The 20,774-nt window shown below is 40.2% G+C and overlaps 1 non-coding gene across 1 annotated transcript; it reads right to left on the bottom strand.

The window, feature by feature from the left end:
* Nucleotides 1-845: 845 nt before the first annotated feature.
* LOC112700363 (small nucleolar RNA R71) lies at nt 846-953 on the bottom strand. The gene has a single exon (XR_003153270.1). It is a non-coding gene; the product is annotated as a small nucleolar RNA R71 (small nucleolar RNA).
* Between the last annotated feature and the right edge of the window lie 19,821 nt (nt 954-20,774).

Here is a 20,774-nt window from a genome sequence, read left to right as displayed (position 1 = left end):
TCAAAATCTTTTTCAAAAATCACTTGATTTCTTTTCCATTTTCATTTTCGAAAATTAAGTAATGCTTTTCAAAAATGTTTTCAAAATTTTTCACTTAATTTTCGAAAATTACTTCCCTCCTTCTCACATCCTTCTATTTATGGACTAGCACTATCCCTTAATGCAAAATTCGAACTCCATTTTCTCTGATAAGTTCGAATTTTCTACTTCTGTCTTCTACTCTTCTTTTCCTCTGACACCTAAAGGAATCTCTATACTGTGACATAGAGAATTCCACATTTTCTTGTTCCCTTCTCTTTCTTATGAGCAGGAGCAAAGATAAAGGCATTCTTGTTGAGGCTGATCCTGAACCTGAAAGGACCTTGAAGAGAAAGCTAAGAGAAGCCAAAGCACAACTCTCTTTAGAGCACCTGAACGAACTCTTCAAAGAAGAAGAACAAATGGCAGCCAAAAACAACAACAATGCCAACAATGCAAGGAAGGTGCTGGGTGACTTTACTGCACCTACTCCCGACTTCTATGGGAGAAGCATCTCTATCCCTGCCATTGGAGCAAACAACTTTGAGCTTAAGCCTCAATTAGTTTCTCTAATGCAACAGAATTGCAAGTTCCATGGACTTCCATTGGAAGATCCTCATCAGTTCTTAGCTGAGTTCTTGCAAATCTGTGACACTGTCAAGACTAATGGGGTTGACCCTGAGGTCTACAGACTAATGCTATTCCCTTTTGCTGTAAGAGACAGAGCTAGGACATGGTTGGACTCTCAACCTAAAGAAAGCCTGGACTCTTGGGAAAAGCTAGTCAATGCCTTCTTGGCAAAGTTCTTTCCACCTCAAAAATTGAGTAAGCTTAGAGTGGAAGTCCAAACCTTCAGACAGAAGGAAGGAGAATCCCTCTATGAAGCTTGGGAAAGATACAAACAATTGATCAGAAAGTGTCCCACTAATATGCTTTCTGAATGGAGCATCATAGGTATTTTCTATGATGGTCTCTCTGAACTGTCCAAGATGTCTTTGGATAGCTCTTCTGGAGGATCTCTTCATCTGAAAAAGACGCCTACTGAAGCTCAAGAACTGATTGAAATGGTTGCAAATAACCAATTCATGTACACTTCTGAAAGAAATCCTGTGAACAATGGGACTAGTCAGAAGAAAGGAGTTCTTGAGATTGACACTCTGAATGCCATATTGGCTCAGAACAAAATATTGACTCAACAAGTCAATATGATTTCTCAAAGTCTGTCTGGAATGCAAAATGCACCAAGCAGTACTAAGGAAGCTTCATCTGAGGAAGAAGCTTATGATCCTGAGAACCCTTCAATAGAAGAGGTGAATTACATGGGAGAACCCTATGGAAACACCTACAATCCTTCATGGAGGAATCATCCAAATCTTTCATGGAAGGATCAACAGAGACCTCAACAAGGTTTCAATAACAATAATGGTGGAAGAAACAGGTTTAGCAATAGCAAGCCTTTTCCATCATCTTCTCAGCAACAGACAGAGAGCTCTAAGCAGAATACCTCTGACTTAGCAACTATGGTCTCTGATCTAATCAAAACCACTCAAAGTTTCATGACTGAAACAAGGTCCTCCATCAGAAATTTGGAAGGACAAGTGGGTCAGCTGAGCAAGAAAATTACTGAACTCCCTCCAAGCACTCTCCCAAGCAATACTGAAAAAAATCCAAAAGGAGAGTGCAAGGCCATCAACATGGCCGAATTCTGGGAGGAAGAAGAGGCAGTGAACGCCACTGAGGAAGACCTCACTGGACGTCCACTGGCCTCCAATGAGTTCCCCAATGAGGAACCATGGGAATCTGAGGCTCAAAATGAGACCATAGAGATTCCATTGGACTTACTTCTGCCATTCATGAGCTCTGATGAATATTCTTCCTCTGAAGAGGATGAGTATGTCACTGAAGAGCAAGTTGCTAAATACCTTGGAGCAATCATGAAGCTGAATGACAAGTTATTTGGAAATGAGACTTGGGAGGATGAATCCCCTTTGCTCACCAAAGAACTGAATGACTTGTCTAGGCAGAAACTGCCTCAAAAGAGGCAGGATCCTGGGAAGTTTTCTATACCTTGTACCATAGGCACCATGACCTTCAAGAAGGCCTTGTGTGACTTAGGGTCAAGTGTAAACCTCATGCCCCTCTCTGTAATGGAGAAGTTAGGGATTTTTGAGGTGCAAGCTGCAAAAATCTCACTAGAGATGGCAGACAACTCAAGAAAACAAGCCTATGGACTTGTAGAGGATGTTCTGGTAAAAGTTGAAGACCATTACATCCCTACTGATTTCATAGTCCTAGAGACTGGGAAGTGCATGGATGAATCCATCATCCTTGGCAGACCCTTCCTAGCCACAGCAAGGGCTGTGATTGATGTTGATAGAGGAGAGTTGATCATTCAAGTGAATGAAGAATCCTTGGTGTTTAAGGCCCAAGGATATCCCTCTGTCATCATGGAGAGGAAGCATGAAGAGCTTCTCTCAAAACAGAGCCAAACTGAGCCCCCACAGTCAAACTCTAAGTTTGGTGTTGGGAGGTTCCAACATGGCTCTGAGTATCTGTGAGGCTCCATGAGAAGCCCTCTGTCAAGCTAATGACATTAAAGAAGCGCTTGTTGGGAGGCAACCCAATGTTTTATACTTAATTATTTTCTTTTGTTATTTTATCTTTTTTGTAGGTTGATGATCATAAGAAGTCACAAAAACAATGAAAAAAGCAAAAACAGAATGAAAAACAGGAAGAAAAACAGCACACCCTGGAGGAAGATGCTGCTGGCGTTCAAACGCCAGTAAGCCTAGCAGTTGGGCGTTTAACGCCCAGTCTGGCACCATTCTGGGCGTTTAACGCCAGAAAGGGGCACCAGACTGGCGTTAAACGCCAGAAAAGAGCAAGAACCTGGCGTTAAACGCCAGGAATGGGCACCAGCCCGGCATTTAACGCCAGAAATGGCTCAAAACGTGAATTTTGATTCTATTTGGTGCAGGGATGACTTTTCCTTGACACCACAGGATCTGTGGACCCCACAGGATCCCCACCTATCCTACCATCACTCTCTCTCTTCTTCCCCCATTCACCAATCACCTCAACACCTCTTCCCCAAAAACCCTTCACCTATCAAATCCCATCTTTCTCTTCACCACTCACATCCATCCTTCATAAATCCCCACCAACCTCACCCTTCAAATTCAAACCCACCCATAAATCCCCTCTCTCCTATATATACCCTTCTTCAACCTTTCATTTTCACACAACCTAAACACCACTTCTACCCCTCTTTGGCCGAACACACCACCATCTCCCTCTTCCTCATTTCTCCTTCTTCTACTCTCTTCTTTCTTCTTTTGCTCGAGGACGAGCAAACATTTTAAGTTTGGTGTGGTAAAAGCGTTGCTTTTTCGTTTTTCCATAACCATTATGGCATCCAAGGCCGGAGAAACCTCTAGAAAGAGGAAAGGGAAGGCAAAAGCTTCCACCTCCGAGTCATGGGAGATGGATAGATTCCTCTCAAGGGTGCATCAAGACCACTTCTATGAAGTTGTGGCCTTGAAGAAGGTGATCCCGAGGTCCCCTTTTCACTCAAAAAGGGTGAATATCCGGAGATCCGACATGAGATTCAAAGAAGAGGTTGGGAAGTTCTTACCAACCCCATTCAACAAGTCAGAATCTTGATGGTTCAAGAGTTCTATGCCAATGCATGGATCACCAAGAACCATGACCAAAGTGTGAACCCGAATCCAAAGAACTATCTCACTATGGTTCGGGGGAAATACTTGGATTTTAGTCCGGAGAGTGTGAGGGTGGCGTTCAACTTGCCTATGAGGCAAGGAGATGAGCATCCTTACACTAGAAGGGTCAACTTTGATCAAAGGTTGGACCAAGTCCTCACAGTCATATGTGAAGAGGGCGCACAATGGAAGCAAGATTCAAGGGGAAAGCCGGTCCAATTGAGAAGGCATGACCTCAAGCCCATGGCTAGAGGGTGGTTAGAGTTCATACAACGCTCAATCATTCCCACTAGCAACCGGTCCGAAGTTACCATAGATCGGGCTATCATGATCCATAGCATCATGATTGGAGAAGAAATAGAGGTTCATGAGGTTATAGCCCAAGAACTCTATAAGGTGGCGGACAAGACCTCCACCTTGGCAAGGTTAGCCTTTCCTCATCTCATTTGTCACCTCTGTTATTCAGTTGGAGTTGACATAGAGGGAGACATCCCCATTGATGAGGATAAGCCCATCACTAAGAAGAGGATGGAGTACACAAGAGACCCCACTCATCATGAGATCCCTGAGATTTCTCAAGGGATGGACTTTCCTCCACAAGACTATTGGGAGCAACTAAATACCTCCCTAGGAGAGTTGAGTTCCAACATGGGACAACTAAGGGTGGAGCATCAAGAACACTCCATCATCCTTCATGAGATTAGAGAAGATCAAAGAATCATGAGGGAGGAGCAACAAAGACAAGGAAGAGACATTGAGGAGCTCAAGCACTCCATAGGATCTTCAAGAGCAAGAAAGAGCCGCCATCACTAAGGTGGACCCGTTCCTTGATTTCCTTGTTCTTTATTCTTCTGTTTTTCGAAATTTTTGCTTATGTTTATCCATGTTTGTGTCTTGTGATCATTAGTGTCTTAGTGTCTATGCCTTAAAGTTATGAATGTCCTATGAATCCATCACCTTTCTTGAATAAAAAATGTGCTTAATTGAAAAAGGAAGAATTGCATGAATTTTGAATTTTATAACAGTTTAATTATTTTGATGTGGTGGCAATATTTTTGTTCTCTGAATGTATGCTTAAACAGTGCATATGTATCTTGAATTTGTGGTTCATGAATGTTGGCTCTTGAAAGAATGATGAAAAAGGAGACATGTTACTGAGGATCTGAAAAATCATCAAAATGATTCTTGAAGCAAGAAAAAAAGCATTTCAAAAAAAAAAAGAAAAAAAACCGAAAAAAAAAGAGAGAAAAATCGAAAAAAAAAATAGAAAGAAATAAAGAGTTGTGATCCAAGGCAAATAAGAGTGTGCTTAAGAACCCTGGACACCTCTAATTGGGGACTTTAGCAAAGCTGAGTCACAATCTGAAAAGGTTCACCCAATTATGTGTCTGTGGCATGTATGTATCCGGTGGTAATACTGGAAGACAGAGTGCTTTGGGCCACAGCCAAGACTCAATAAATAGCTATGTTCAAGAATCATCATACTTTACTAGGAGAATCATTAACACTATCTGGACTCTGAGTTCCTAAAGAAGCCAACCATTCTGAATTTCAAAGGATAGAGTGAGATGCCAAAACTATTCAGAGGCAAAAAGTAAAAGCCCCGCTCATCTAATTAATACTGATCTTCATAGATGTTTTTGGAATTCATTGCATATTCTCTTTTTTTATCTTATTTGATTTTCAGTTGCTTGGGGACAAGCAACAATTTAAGTTTGGTGTTGTGATGAGCGGATAATTTGTATACTTTTTGGCATTGTTTTTAGTATGTTTTTGGTATGATCTAGATAGTTTTTAGTATATTTTTATTAGTTTTTAGTTAAAATTCACTTTTCTGGACTTTACTATGAGTTTGTGTGTTTTTCTGTGATTTCAGGTATTTTCTGGCTGAAATTGAGGGACCTGAGCAAAAATCTGATTCTGAGACCAAAAAGGACTGCAGATGCTGTTGGATTCTGACCTCCCTGCACTCGAAGTGGATTTTCTGGAGCTACAGAAGCCCAATTGGCGCGCACTCAACAGCGTTGGAAAGTAGACATCCTGGGCTTTCCAACAATATATGATAGTCCATACTTTGCCCAAGATTTGATGGCCCAAACTGGCGTTCAAAGTCAACTCAAGAAATCCCAGCGTTAAACGCTGGAACTGGCACCCAAATGGGAGTTAAACGCCCAAACTGGCATGAAAGCTGGCGTTTAACTCCAAGAAGAGTCTCTGCACGAAAAATGCTTCATTACTCAGCCCAAGCACACACCAAGTGGGCCCGGAAGTGGATTTTTATGTCTTTTACTCATTTCTGTACACCTTAGGCTACTAGTTTTCTATAAGTAGGACCTTTGACTATTGTATTAAAAATCTTTTGATCACTTTAGATCTCTAGATCATCTTTGGACATTTTAGTTCTTAGATCATTGGGAGGCTGGCCATTCGGCCATGCCTAGACCTCATGCTTATGTATTTTCAACGGTGGAGTTTCTACACACCATAGATTAAGGTGTGGAGCTCTGCTGTACCTCGAGTATTAATGCAATTACTATTGTTCTTCCATTCAATTCCGCTTGTTCTTGTTCCAAGATATCACTTGTTCTTCAACATGATGAATGTGATGATCTGTGACACTCATCATCATTCTCACCCATGAACAAGGTGACTGACAACCACTCTTGTTCTACAAGCAACTAAGGCTCTAGTGAATATCTCTTGGATTCCTGATTGCACGATGCATGGTTGATCGCCTGACAACCGAGTGCTCGCCTGACAAACGAGCCAACCATTCCGTGAGATCAGAGTCTTCGTGGTATAGGCGAGAACTGATGGCGGCATTCAAGAGAATCCGGAAGGTCTAACCTTGTCTGTGGTATTCTGAGTAGGATTCAATGATTGAATGACTGTGACGTGCTTCAAACTCCTGAGGGCGGGGCGTTAGTGACAGACGCAAAAGAATCACTGGATTCTATTCCGGCCTGATTGAGAACCGACAGATGAATTCCGCTATGCTGTGACAGAGCATATGCAATCGCTTTCACTGAGAGGATGGGAGGTAGCCACTGACAACGGTGAAACCCTTGCTTAAGCTTGCCATGGAAGGGAGTAAGAAGGATTGGATGAAGACAGTAGGAAAGCAGAGAGACGGAAGGGAAGGCATCTTCATGCGCTTATCTGAAGTTCCTACCAATGAATTACATAAGTATCTCTATCTTTATCTTTTATGTTATTTTCGTTCATCACCATTACCATTTGAGTTTGCCTGACTAAGATTTACAAGATGACCATAGCTTGCTTCAATACTAACAATCTCCGTGGGATCGACCCTTACTCACGTAAGGTTTATTACTTGGACGACCCAGTGCACTTGCTGGTTAGTTGTGCGAAGTTGTGTAATGCCATGGTATTGAGCTACCACGTTTTTGGAGCCATTACCGGGGATTAAAAGAGTTGTGAAAAAGTATTGTTCACAATTTCGCGCACCAAGGACCCAAAGGAAACTGAGGCTCATATAGAGACCATAGAGATTCCATTAAACCTCCTTCTGCCATTCATGAGCTCTGAAGACTATTCTTCCTCTAAAGAGGATGAAAATGTAACTGGAGAGCAAGTTGCTCAATATCTAGGAGCTATCATGAAGCTGAATGCCAAGTTATTTGGTAATGAGACTTGGGAAGGTGAACCTCCCTTGCTCATTGGTGAACTAGATACATGGGTTCAGCAAACTTTACCTCAAAAGAAATAAGATCCTAGTAAATTCTTAATACCCTGTACCATATGCACCATGACCTTTGAAAAGGCTCTGTGTGACATAGGGTCAGGCATAAATCTAATGCCACTCTCTGTAATGGAGAAGCTGGGGATTATTGAGGTACAACCTGCCATATTCTCATTACAATTGGCAGACAAGTCAGTAAGACAAGCTTATGGATTGGTAGAGGACACGTTAGTAAAGGTTGAAGGCCTTTACATACCTGCTGATTTCATAATCTTAGACATTAGGAAGGAGGAGGATGAATGCATCATCCTTGGAAGACCTTTACTAGCCACAGCAGGAGCTGTGATAGATGTTAACAGAGGAGAATTAGTCCTTCAATTGAATGGGGACTACCTTGTGTTTAAGGCTCAAGGGTCTTCTTCTTTAACAATGGAGAGGAAGCATGAAAAGCTTCTCTCAATACAGAGTCAAACAAAGCCCCCACAATCAAACTCTAAATTTGGTGTTGAGAGACCACAGCCAAACTCTAAGTTTGGTGTTGAATCCCCACATCCAAACCCTAAGTTTGGTGTTGGGAGTCTACAACATTGACCTGATCACCTGTGAGGCTCCATGAGAGCCCACTGTCAAGCTAGTGACATTAAAGAAGCGCTTATTGGGAGGTAACCCAATTTTTATTTATCTAATTTTATTTTATTTTCATTGTTCCTTAATGTTTTATTAGGTTCATGATCATGTGGAGTCACGAAAAAAATACAAAAATTAAAAACAAAATAAGAAATAGCAGAAGAAAAATCACACCCTGGAGGAAGGACTTACTGGCGTTCAAACGCTAGTAAGGAGCATCTGGCTGGCGTTCAACGCCAGAATAGAGCATGGATCTAGCGTTGAATGCAGAAACAAGCAGCATCCTGGCGTTTGAACGCCAGGAATATACCCTGAGGAGAGCTGGCGCTGAACGCCAGAAACAAGCATGGAACTAGCGTTCAACGCCAGAAACATGCTACAATTGGGCGTTGAACGCCCAACATAAGCATCACTTCGGCGTTTAAATGCCAGAATTGTATGCAAAGGTGTTTTACATGCCTAATTGGTGCAGGGATGTAAATCCTTGACACCTCAGAATCTGTAGACCCCACGGGATCATCCCAGGATCTGTGGACCCCACAAGGATCCCCATCTACCTCAACTCACCTTCTCTCCTCTTCTTCACATTCATCCTCTCTTCCCCATAAACACTCTTCTCCAAAAACCCTTCACCAATCACCTCAATCTCTCTTTCCAATTACCCCTCTTCACCACTCACATCCTTCCACTCTTCCCCATAAACCCCACCTACCTTCAAAATTCAAAATCACTTTCCCACCCAACCCACCCAACATGGCCGAACCTTAACCCTTCTCCCTCCAATATAAATACCCCTCCATTCTTCTTCATTTTCACACAAGACAACCCTCTCTTCTCCTCTTTAGCCGAAACATAACCTTCTCTCCCTCTCCTCCATATCTTCTTCTTCTTCATCTATTCTTTCTTCCCTTGCTCGAGGGCGAGCAATGTTTTAAGTTTGGTGTGGTAAAAGCATAGCTTTTTGTTTTTTCATAACCATTAATGGCACCAAAGACAGGAGAAACCTCTAAAAAAGGGAAAGGGAAGACAAAAGCTTCCACCTCCGAGTCATGGGAGATGAAGAGATTCATCTCCAAAGCCCATCAAGACCACTTCTATGATGTTGTGGCCAAGAAGAAGGTGATCCCTGAGGTCCCTTTCAAGCTCAAAAAAATGAGTATCCGGAGATCCGACATGAGATTCAAAGAAGAGGTTGGGAAGTTCTGACCAACCCCATTCAACAAATCGAAATCTTGATGGTTCAAGAGTTCTATGCCAATGCATGGATCACTAGGAACCATGATCAAAGTATGAACCCGAATCCAAAGAACTATCTTAGAATGGTTCGGGGGAAATACTTAGATTTTAGTCCGGAAAATGTGAGGTTGGCATTTAACTTACCCATGATGCAAGGAGATGCACACCCCTACACAAGAAGGGTCAACTTTGATCAAAGGTTGGACCAAGTCCTTATGGACATATGTGTTGAAGGAGCTCAATGGAAAAGAGACTCCAAAGGCAAGCCGGTTCAATTAAGAAGACTGGACCTCAAGCCTGTGGCTAGAGGATGGTTGGAGTTCATCCAACGCTCCATCATCCCCACTAGCAACCGATCTGAAGTTACTGTGGATCGGGCCATCATGATTCATAGCATCATGAATGGAGAGGAAGTAGAAGTTCATGAAGTCATCTCCCTTGAATTCTACAAAATAGCCAAAAAGCCCTCTACCTTGGCAAGGCTAGCTTTTCCTCATCTTATTTGCCATCTATGTTACTCAGCTGGAGTTATCGTAGAAGGAGACATCCCCATTGAGGAGGACAAGTCCATCACTAAGAAAAGGATGGAGCAAACAAGAGAGCCCACTCATGGAACCCAAGAGACGCATGAGGAAGCTCATCACCAAGAAATCCCGGAGATACCTCAAGGGATGCACTTTCCTCCCAACAACTATTGGGAACAACTCAACACTTCTCTAGAAGATTTGAGTTACAATATGGATCAATTAAGGGTGGAACATCAAGAGAACTCCATCATTCTCCATGAAATTAGAGAAGATCAAAGAGCAATGAAGGAGGAGCAACAAAGGCAAGGAAGAGACATAGAAGAACTCAAGGACATCATTGGTTCTTCAAGAAGAAAGTGCCACCATCACTAAGGTGGACTCATTCATTGTTCTTATAATTTTTTTTATGTTTTTCGGTTTCTATGCTATATGTGTGTTTATGTTTTGTGCCTCTACTTCATGATCATTAGTATGTAGTAACTATGTCTTAAGGCTATGAATAATTCCATAAATCCTTCACCTCTCTTAAATGAAAAATGTTTCTAATTCAAAAGAACAAGAAGTACATGAATTTCGAAATTATCCTTGAATTTAGTTTAATTATATTGATGTGGTGACAATAATTTTTGTTTTCTGAATGAATGCTTGAGCAGTGCATATTTTTGATCTTGTTGTTTATGAATGTTAAAATTGTTGGCTCTTGAAAGAATGATGAACAAAGAGAAATGCGATTGATAATCTGAAAAATCATGAAAATTGATTCTTGAAGCAAGAAAAAGCAGTGAAAAAGTAAAAGCTTGCGAAAAAAAGGGCAAAAAAATTAGAAAGAAAAAGAAAAAGCAAGCTGAAAAATCCAATAGCCCTTAAAACCAAAAGGCAAGGGTAAAAAGGATCCAAGGCTTTGAGCATCAATGGATAGGAGGGCCCAAGGAAATAAAATCCAAGCCTAAGTGGCTAAATCAAGCTGTCCCTAACCATGTGCTTATGGCATGCAGGTCCAAGTGAAAAGCTTGAGACTGAGTGGTTAAAGTTGTGATCCGAAGTAAAAAAGGGTGTGCTTAAGAGCTCTAGACACCTCTAACTAGAGACTTTAGCAAAGCTGAGTCACAATCTGAAAAGGTTCACCCAGCTATGTGTCTGTGGCATTTATGTATCTGGTGGTAATACTGGAAAACAAAGTGCTTAGGGCCACGTCCAAGACCCATAAAAGTAGCTGTGTTCAAGAATCAACAAACTTAACTAGGAGAATCAATAACACCATCTGAAATTTTAAGTTCCTAGAGATGCCAATCATTCTAAACTTCAAAGGAGAAAGTGAGATGCCAAAACTGTTCAGAAGCAAAAAGCTACAAGTCCCGCTCATCTAATTAGAATTAATATTCATTGATATTTTGAGATTTATAGTATATTCTCTTCTTTTTATCCTAATTGATTTCTAGTTTCTTGGGGACAAGCAACAATTTAAGTTTGGTGTTGTGATGAGTGGATAATTTATACGCTTTTTGGCCTTGTTTTTAGATAGTTTTTAGTATAATCTAGCTACTTTTAGGGATGTTTTCATTATTTTTTATGCTAAATTCACATTTCTGGACTTTACTATGAGTTTGTGTGTTTTTCTGTGATTTCAGGTATTTTCTGGCTGAAATTGAGGGACCTGAGCGAAATTCTGATAAAAGGCTGACATAGGACTGCTGATGCTGTTGGATTCTGATCTCCTTTCACTCGAAATAGATTTTCTGGAGTTACAGAACTCTAAATGGCGCGCTCTGAACGGCTTTGAAAAGTAGACATCCAGAGCTTTCCAGCAATATATAATAGTCCATACTTTATTCGAGATTAGATGACGTAAACTGGCGCTCAACGCCAGTTACATGCTGCATTCTGGAATCAAACGCCAGAAACACGTCATGGACCAGAGTTGAACGCCAAAAACACGTTACAACTTGGCGTTCAACTCTAAAAGAAGTCTCTGCATGTGTAAAGCTCAAGCTCAGCCCAAGCACACACCAAGTGGGCCCCGGAAGTGGATTTTTGCATCAATTACTTACTTCTGTAAACCCTAGTAGCTAGTCTAGTATAAATAGAACATTTTACTATTGTATTCGGAGTCTTTGACCATTCGGTCTTTTGACCATAGGTCCTTCTCCCTATTTTCAAATTCATATTACATTTTGGGGGCTGGCCATTCGGCCATGCCTGGACCTTCACTTATGTATTTTCAACGGTGGAGTTTCTACACACCATAGATTAAGGGTGTAGAGCTCTGCTGTACCTTGAGTTTTAATGCAATTACTACTATCTTTTATTCAATTTCAATCTTATTTTTGTTCTAAGATACTACTCGTACTTCAACCTGATGGATGTGATGATCTGTGACACTCATCATCATCCGTCCCTATGAACGCGTGCCTGACAACCACTTCCGTTCTACAAGCGAAAGCTAGAATGTGTATCTCTTGGATTCCTGATGCACGACGCATGGTTGCCCTCGCCTGACAACTGAGCCTTCCATTCCGTGAGATCAGAGTCTTCGTGGTATAAGCTAGAATTGATGGCGGCATTCATGAGAATCCGGAAAGTCTAAACTTTGTCTGTGGTATTCTGAGTAGGATTCCGGGATTGAATGACTGTGACGAGCTTCAAACTCGCGATTGTTGGGTGTAATACCAAACGCAAAGGAATCAAGGGATTCTATTCCAACATGATCGAGAACCGACAGATGATTATCCGTGCCATGACAGAGCATTTGGACCTTTTTCACTGAGAGGATGGGATGTAGCCATTGACAACGGTGATGCCCTACATACAGCTTGCCATGGAAAGGAGTAAGAAGGATTGGATGAAGGCAATAGGAAAGCAGAGATTCAGAAGGAGCACATCATCTTCATACGCCTCTGAAATTCCCATCGATGATCTACATAAGTATTTTTATCTTTATTTTCTGTTTATTTACTATTATTATTCGAAAACTCTATCACCATTTATTATCCGCCTGACTGAGATTTACAGGATGACCATAGCTTGCTTCATACCAACAATCTCTGTGGGATCGACCTTTACTCACGTAAGGTTTATTACTTGGACGACCCAGTACACTTGTTGGTTAGTTGAGCGAAGTTGTGAAATTATGTTTAGACCATGGTATTGAGCACCAAGTTTTTGGGGCCATTACCTGGGAATCAATTTCGAACAACAATTTAAGTATGAATCACAATTTTGTCCACCATTTCTCAATTTCCATTGTAACATTTTATAGCAAGCTTTGATTTTGGATTTTGCTTCTTTAATTGTAAGTACTCTCAATTTCCTCTTTAATTACATCTCTTTTACTTTTATTTTCTCTTGGTTCAAGTTACTTTGTTCATAATTGCAATTTTGAGTTTCTTGGAGTTTTGATTAATGAATTTATTGTTTTATGGTTTATATTTGCTTGATTGCTTGTTTATATTTGGTTTTGTGAATAGTTGGTTATAGCTTTCTATTTTCCTTTGCAAATTCTCATGTTTTGGTTATGTGCCAACCAAGTGTTTGTGAAAATGCCACTTGGTAATTTTGAGTAGATCTTCACACCTTGGCTTGGGGTTTGAGTTCCTAGGATACTAGAGTCATGATGTCCGACATTTAGCGGTAATTCTTGAAGAGTTAGTTGACTCTTGTTTCCATTAAAGCAAGCTTTTTATCAACTAGTTTGGTAAGTTAGCTAGGACTTATGGATTAAGGTCAATTATGCTTGCTTGACTTACTCCTCGATGTTTGGGGTTAACTAAGTGAGATTAACTCATGAGAATTACCATATTTATGGTTATGGCAATGATAGAATTCCTTGAACTCTCATTCCCAAGTCAAGGCTCTTTTTATGCATTTATAGCATTTTCACTAGTTTTGATCTCATCTCCTTTTTACTTGCAATAATACTAATTTTGATTATCTTTTTATTCTTTTATTTCTTAGTTCTTTTAATCTTTCGTTCTTTGATTTGGAAACCACTCTGTTTTGTCGCCAACAACCGAAAGCGTAGCACTCGAATTTCTATTTCTAGGGAGACGACCCGAGGTTTAATTAATGTCGGTTAGTTATTGTGGGTTTGGACTATACATGCAACGAAGGAAATCTTATTTTGAGTCAATTCCGAACCCATCCAAATTCTTGTTCCTTTTCCTTGTCCGTGCATACGCGCGAACATTGGTGCGTATGAACTTCCAATTCATCTTCTTCTGCTGGGAGAACCCGCATAGTTGGTGCATCCGCATCCCCATACTCTTCCTTCCCTTTTCTTTTCCTATTCTCTGAGCCACTAGAAGCCCTCCTTTTCTCCGTTTCAACTTCTCCAATGACCAGAATTACCAGCATCGAACCACCCGCCACCACAACCGCCGGCAACCGCCACAGGCGCCGCGCCCTTTTCCCTCTCTTCTTCCTCTCTCCCTGTCTCGGCCTTACCTCCGCAAGTCCAGAACCCACTACGTGCCTCTCCTCTTCTCACCTTCGCCATGATAACTACCACTGCCGGCCGCCACACAATTTCCCTCTCCTCCTTCTTCTTCTTTTTTCTTCCCTTTCAACCTCGCCGCACCACTCTTCCCTGTTTCACTGGAATGCAAACCGGTCTCAGCTCAAACCAGAGCTCACCCCGCTCTTCCTCCTCTTTGCGCTACCTTTCCCGTCAGCTTCAACATCACGTCGTAACCTTCCCTTCCTCGTCGATCCTGTCTCAATCTCCAGTCTCAACCCCTTGTCTGAACCCTAACTCCACCCACCATCATAAAACCACCACAACACCGCCGCGCCCTTTCTTTTCTTCTTCCCCTTTTCTCACCTCCGTCGTAGCCTCCACCATCAACGTCGCCAGCGCCACAACGCCACCAGCGTCCCAACCCGTCACAATCCCTTTCCCTCCATCCATAAGCTCTACACCAAACGTGGCTCCATTTTTATTTTCCCCCATTTTCTTCGAAGGGCATAACAGGGCAAGGCCCCTATTTCTTTGCTGTGTCCCTCCTCCTTTGCTGCCATTGGAGCAACTCACTACCAGGCCAGCTGAGTTGCTCCGGCCATTCACTCACCATCATCCACCTTCCTTTCTCTTCCTCTGTTCTAATTCCTTCCTTCCAGGTTCCATTCTTTTTTTTCTATTTTCAATTTTATTCTCTCTTCCCTTTTCTGTTTTTTGTTATCTTAGTTTAATTTTTGTTGATTAAGTTAGTTAGAAATGCATGTTAGTTGATTAGGTTGTTAGAGAATCTAGCATGGTTAGTAGATGTAGGTTTTGTTTTGTTTACTGCTGTTGTTCGGAATGAATTTATCTTCCCTCTGAATGTTACCCTAGATGAACTTGTTTATTGTGCTGTTTGGAATGACTAATTTTCTATCTGAAATTGGTTTCTCTGTTGCTAGTAATGACTTGCCCTATGCTGATTTGGTTTCTTGATGCTACATTGTATTTTTGTTGCTTTATTCTTGCTGAGGGCTGTTATGAATTTCAATTTTTATTTCTGCTGAGTTCTTATTTCAATTTGAACTTTATTGTTGGATTCATTTATAAGTAATTTCTCAAATTCCTGCTGCTTACAAGTGTAATGGTTGTTAACTTCAATGAATAGAATGCTGCCTGAATCCATTACCTTTGTTCATTTTACAATTTTGGGTGTTGTATGACGGGCCATTGATTGCTGTTCTGCTGAGTACTGCTTTACTTTTTGCTGGGTTGATTGTTTTAATTGTTTGCTCATATTTTCTTGCTGGAATTGGCTTATTTACTTACTTCCTATGAATTCGTTATGATTTTTGTGTTTTTAACCGTCAAAGAATTCATATGGAATTTGAATTGATTGTTTGATTTTGGGGAAATAGGCCAATTTACTGCTGAAATGTTATCAGAATTTATCTTAATCTGTTTTCAATAGTCATCTTTGATTCAATTAATTGATTGAGTTGGTATTTCATTGCTTTTGGTTTTCAACTATTGTTAACTCAATTGAGTGACTATCCGGCTGATTGCTTCTCTGTTTTGGTTGTTGGATGTTGAGGTTTTTGCATTCACTACTTCGCTGCTATTCTATTTGGTTACCCAGATAAGCTGCATTGTGTTGCTTGAGCAAACAAGTTCTTGATGACAAGTCATCTTATGCTAGTTTTACAAGTATTTTTCATTAGTTTCATTAGATTTTATGCACTTTCTTGCACAATAAGTAAGTGATTGGAGTGGATTTTTATGATTATTTTAAATCAATCAAACATCATCTATTTTACACAAAATCATAAGGGTTATGATAAAATTAATTGATTTTATGAATTATGCAAATATCTTGTGATTTTGGTGAGACTTTGATTGGTTGTTTGGTTACTTGTAGGTAAAGAAATGATGAAAAAAGGAAAGAACCAGAAAAGCGTTGCATTACAAAGCGTGGCGATCACTAAGGCAATGCTAAGCAAGGAAACAAAGGTATCGTTCAATGAATGAACGCAGCATTCAAAGAGTGAACACCCATGAAAACAATTGGCTCAACCAAAGGAGGCTCACACAAGAAGCGTTCAAGCAAGTGAACGCCACGTTCACTTTAGTGAACGTTTTTGTGATTTTGGCCAAGGAAACAAGGGTGCGCATCAAAGGCACAAGATCCAGCGCTCAAAATTTGAACGTAGTGTTCACTTTTTTTAACTTTATCACGCATCAAAGTTGATAAGGGAAAAAAACAGATAAAGGAAAAATAAAAACAAAAGGATAGATAAGGGGGTTTTCCTACTAGACCTCTAAGATACCTGTTCTTAGCAACTTAGGTCACCGGAAAGGATTCCCTACTAGACCTTCAAAGAACTTGTCCTTGACAACCTAGATCAGAGGGATGAAAATTGAATCACTCAATTTTTTCCATGCAACAAGCGAAGCAAATCACTCACCTCTTCTCACACAATAAATGTGCTTAAAGCAACTGAAATTTTATTCATCAAAGTTATGTAAATTGTCTCACCAAAGGTGTTTAAATAGGCACCTAACAAACTAACTAAAAGATAAGATAACTAATTTAAATCGGATTTGATCTTATTGGATTAGATCAGATTTGATTTAAATTTTAAAATCCTAAAGATATGATAACTAATTTAAATCAGATTTGATCTTATTAGATTAGATCAGATTTGATTTAAATTTAAAATCCCTAAAAATACTACTAAACAAATCAAGAGTAATTCAAATCTTTCAACAAACTCTAACAACAAAACAAACTAACTTAAATGCCTAAAAATTTGAAAATTAATAATAAATTATGCCTCTCATTGAATTTGAAACTTCTTGCTGTCCTGACGTAACCCAATGGGCTTTATGAGTTATCGCCCTTTCAGCACCACTGTTTTTGAGACATACTCTTGGTCTTCTTGATGTCCAAGACTGGCATGGTACAATTCTTCTAGTACTCAGATCCTTGAATATGACAAGATTACCATTCCGTCCCTTAGCTCTAAGATGACAAAAATGCCCTCCTGACCACATATCATTTAGATTCAGCAATTTAAGTTTCTTGCACTTTAAGTTTTAGTCATTTACTTTTCTTGTAATTTAAGTTTCAGTTCTTTTACTTTCTTGCACTTTAAGTTTCTGCCAATATACTTCTTCTACACTTTAAGATTCAGCCAATTTTTATTCTGCACTTTAGTTTACTTGCAATTTTACTTCTGTTACTCAAATTCTCTCAAATCATCAAATATTCGCTTAACTAAATTCATCACCTAACTAAAGTTGCTCAATCCATCAATCCCTGTGGGATCAACCTCACTCTTGTAAGTTATTACTACTTGATGCGACCCGGTATACTTGCCTGTGAGTTTGTGTGGAATCGCTTTTCCCTCATCAAGTTTTTGGCGCCGTTGCTGGGAATTGATATAGATTGACAATGATTAAATAGGGTGATAATCTAGATTAAGAACTTTTTCTTTGTTTTTGACAAGCACACTATCTGCTTAAGTTTTTGTTTAAGCTAACACTAACCTCACTCTAGCAGTAGAGTGAATTATTTCTGGTTTTTGGTTCTGTGTGTGTTTTATGCCTGGAGAAAGAAGAGGTGAGTCCAAATCTTTTGATTCTGAGCCAGAGAGAACACTTTGGAGGTTGAGAAGAGAATCAAGAGGGAAAGGAGTCGTTAGAGAAGCAGATTCAGAGGAAGAGAATCAAGAGTTGGAAGAGAACACCCATAATCCACCAGAGGGAGTGGCCAACAATAACCCACCTCAGAGGAGAGTTCTAGCCTCCTACACCTTCCCTAATGCAAGACACTGTGGGAGTAGCATACTCACTCCAAATGTGCATGCTAACAACTTTGAATTGAAGCCTTAACTCATCACACTGGTGCAGAACAACTGTTCTTATGGAGGAGGTCCCTTGGAAGATCCAAACCAGCATCTAGCCATCTTTCTAAGGATATGTGACAGTTAAGACAAATGGTGTCCATCCAGACATCTATAAGTTACTGCTGTTTCCATTTTTCTTGAGAGATAAGGGTACTCAATGGTTAGAGACATTTCCCAAAGAAAGCATCAACAACTGGGAGGAATTTGCGCCAAGTTCTACCTACCTCAAAGGATCATAAGGTTGAAGACAGAGGTGCAAACCTTCACCCAAATGGAAGGAGAATCACTTTATGAGGCTTGGGAGAGATACAAGGCCTTGATTAGGAAGTGTCCACCTGAGATGTTTAGTAAATGAGACAGACTTCAAAATTTCTATGAGGGATTGACTCTCAAAGCTCAAGAAGCTTTGGATTATTCTGCTAGAGGCTCAATGCAACTAATGAAGACAGCTGAGGAAGCTCAAAATCTCATAGATACTGTGGCAAATAATCAATACTTCTATGCTCATCAAAAGCAATGCCAACCAGCTCAAAGAAAGGGTGTATTGGAGCTGGAAGGTGTGGATACCATCTTGGCTCAAAACAAGGTGATTCATCAACAAATTCAACAACAAATGGAGATGATGGCCAAGAGGATTGATGGTCTTCAAGTTGCAGCAGTGAATACAAGTCAACCATCACCTACATGGGGGCTAAATGAGGAAAACTATGAAGAGAAGCACCAAGAACAAGTTCAGTATGTGCACAATCAAGGTTCTGGTCAGAATGAGTTATATGTAGACACTTACAACCCTTCCTAGAGGAACCACCCAAGTTTGAAATGGGGAGATAGCCAAAACCAATAGCCTTGGCAGAGAAACTCAAACCAAAACAATTCCAGAAACACAAACCATCAAAATATTAACCAAAACCAATACAGAAAACCACAAAACAGCCAACCTCAACCCAACTACTATCCATCCAACAATCCATCCACTAACCAAAATAACTATCATCCACCATCCACACCCTACAATCAAACACAACCACCCCAAGAAGCTCAAAGGATCTCCAACTTGGAGATGATGATGGAAAAGATGATGAAACAGCAAGAGTTAACCAGTAAGAACCATGAAGCTTCAATTAGGAATCTGGAAAGGCAGATTGGTCAATTGTCCAAGCAAGCAGTAGCTGAGAGAGCACCCAATGCATTACCAAGTGACACCATTCCGAATCCCAAAGAAGAATGCAAAGCAATCCAATTAAGGAGTGGAAGAACCTTGGTAAATGACAAAGAAACCAACAAGAAGCCAGCTAAGAATGATGAGGCCAGCAGCAAGGAAGAAGTAACACTTGAGGGGAAGGACCAAGAAAAGCTCTTGGAAAAAGAGGAACAACCACAAGCTTCAAAGAAAGGAAAACAAGTCATGGAGGAGCATTCACAAGAACAGAGGAAGATGGTGAAGCCTTACACCCCTCCTTTGCTATATCCTCAAAGATTTCAGAAGGAGATCAACGATCAACAGTTCCCAAAGTTTTTAGAAGTTTTTAAGAAGCTGGAGATCAACATTCCACTTGCTGATGCTCTAGTGCAAATGCCTCTATATGCAAAATTTCTAAAGCAACTCATCAACAAGAAGAGAAGCTGGCATGAGAAGAAAACCATCCTCCTAACTGAAGAATGCAGTGCATTGATTCAAGAAGGCCTCCCACCAAAACTCAAAGACCCTGGGAGTTTTTTTTTTTTTTGCCTTGCACCATTGGCAACATATCCATTGATAAAGCACTGTGTGATTTGGGATCCAGTATCAACCTAATGCCTTTATCTTTGATGAGAAGGCTATTTATAGAAGAAGTGAAGGGTACACAGATGTCATTGGAGCTAGTGGATAAATCACTGGTAATTCCCAATGGTGTGATTGAAAATCTCCTTGTCAGAGTAGGAAAATTCATATTTCCAGCAGATTTTGTAATCCTGAACCTAGGAGAAGAAGGGAGTGACTCAATTATATTAGGAAGACCCACTACAACAAATAAGGTTTTCGCAATGATAAAAAACTGTTGCCATAGATCGAAAAACCATTGCTAAAACTTTAGACAACGCTTTGGCAACGATTTTTGACATGTGGTATATACGGCCATTACCAATGCTCAAAGGCAACGGTTTTTTACCTAAGGCAACGGCAACCCAAAAAAAACCGTTGCCATAGTTACCGACATAGGCAATGGTTTTGACAATAATTTTTGAAGAACGGTTTGGAACCATTACTTAATAGGCAACGGTTTAGAACCATTCTCTTTCATGACGTTACGGTTTAAAACCATAACTAGATAGACAACGGTTTTAAACTATTGTAGTTTTGTTATTCACAAAGACAACAATTTAAAAGCGTTGCCTTTGGTGTTGTTTTTTTTTTTTTTTGCAACAATTTTAATACCATTGCCATTGTGTAATTGCTTTTGACCACGATTTTAACACCATTGTCTCTGGCAACTTTTGACAACGGTGTTTTCTAGTTATATATTTCTTTATTTACAATAGTTTTCTCATGTTGCATTGAAATTAATATTCCAACTATTTTTTAGTGTCAATAGATTAATATTCCAACTATTTGAATCAAATCAC

The sequence above is a fragment of the Arachis hypogaea genome, chromosome 6 (genome assembly GCF_003086295.3).
Source record: "Arachis hypogaea cultivar Tifrunner chromosome 6, arahy.Tifrunner.gnm2.J5K5, whole genome shotgun sequence".
Taxonomy (NCBI): domain Eukaryota; kingdom Viridiplantae; phylum Streptophyta; class Magnoliopsida; order Fabales; family Fabaceae; genus Arachis; species Arachis hypogaea.
Note: the sequence above shows the minus strand (reverse complement) of the source record. Positions and strands in the feature narration are given on the sequence as shown.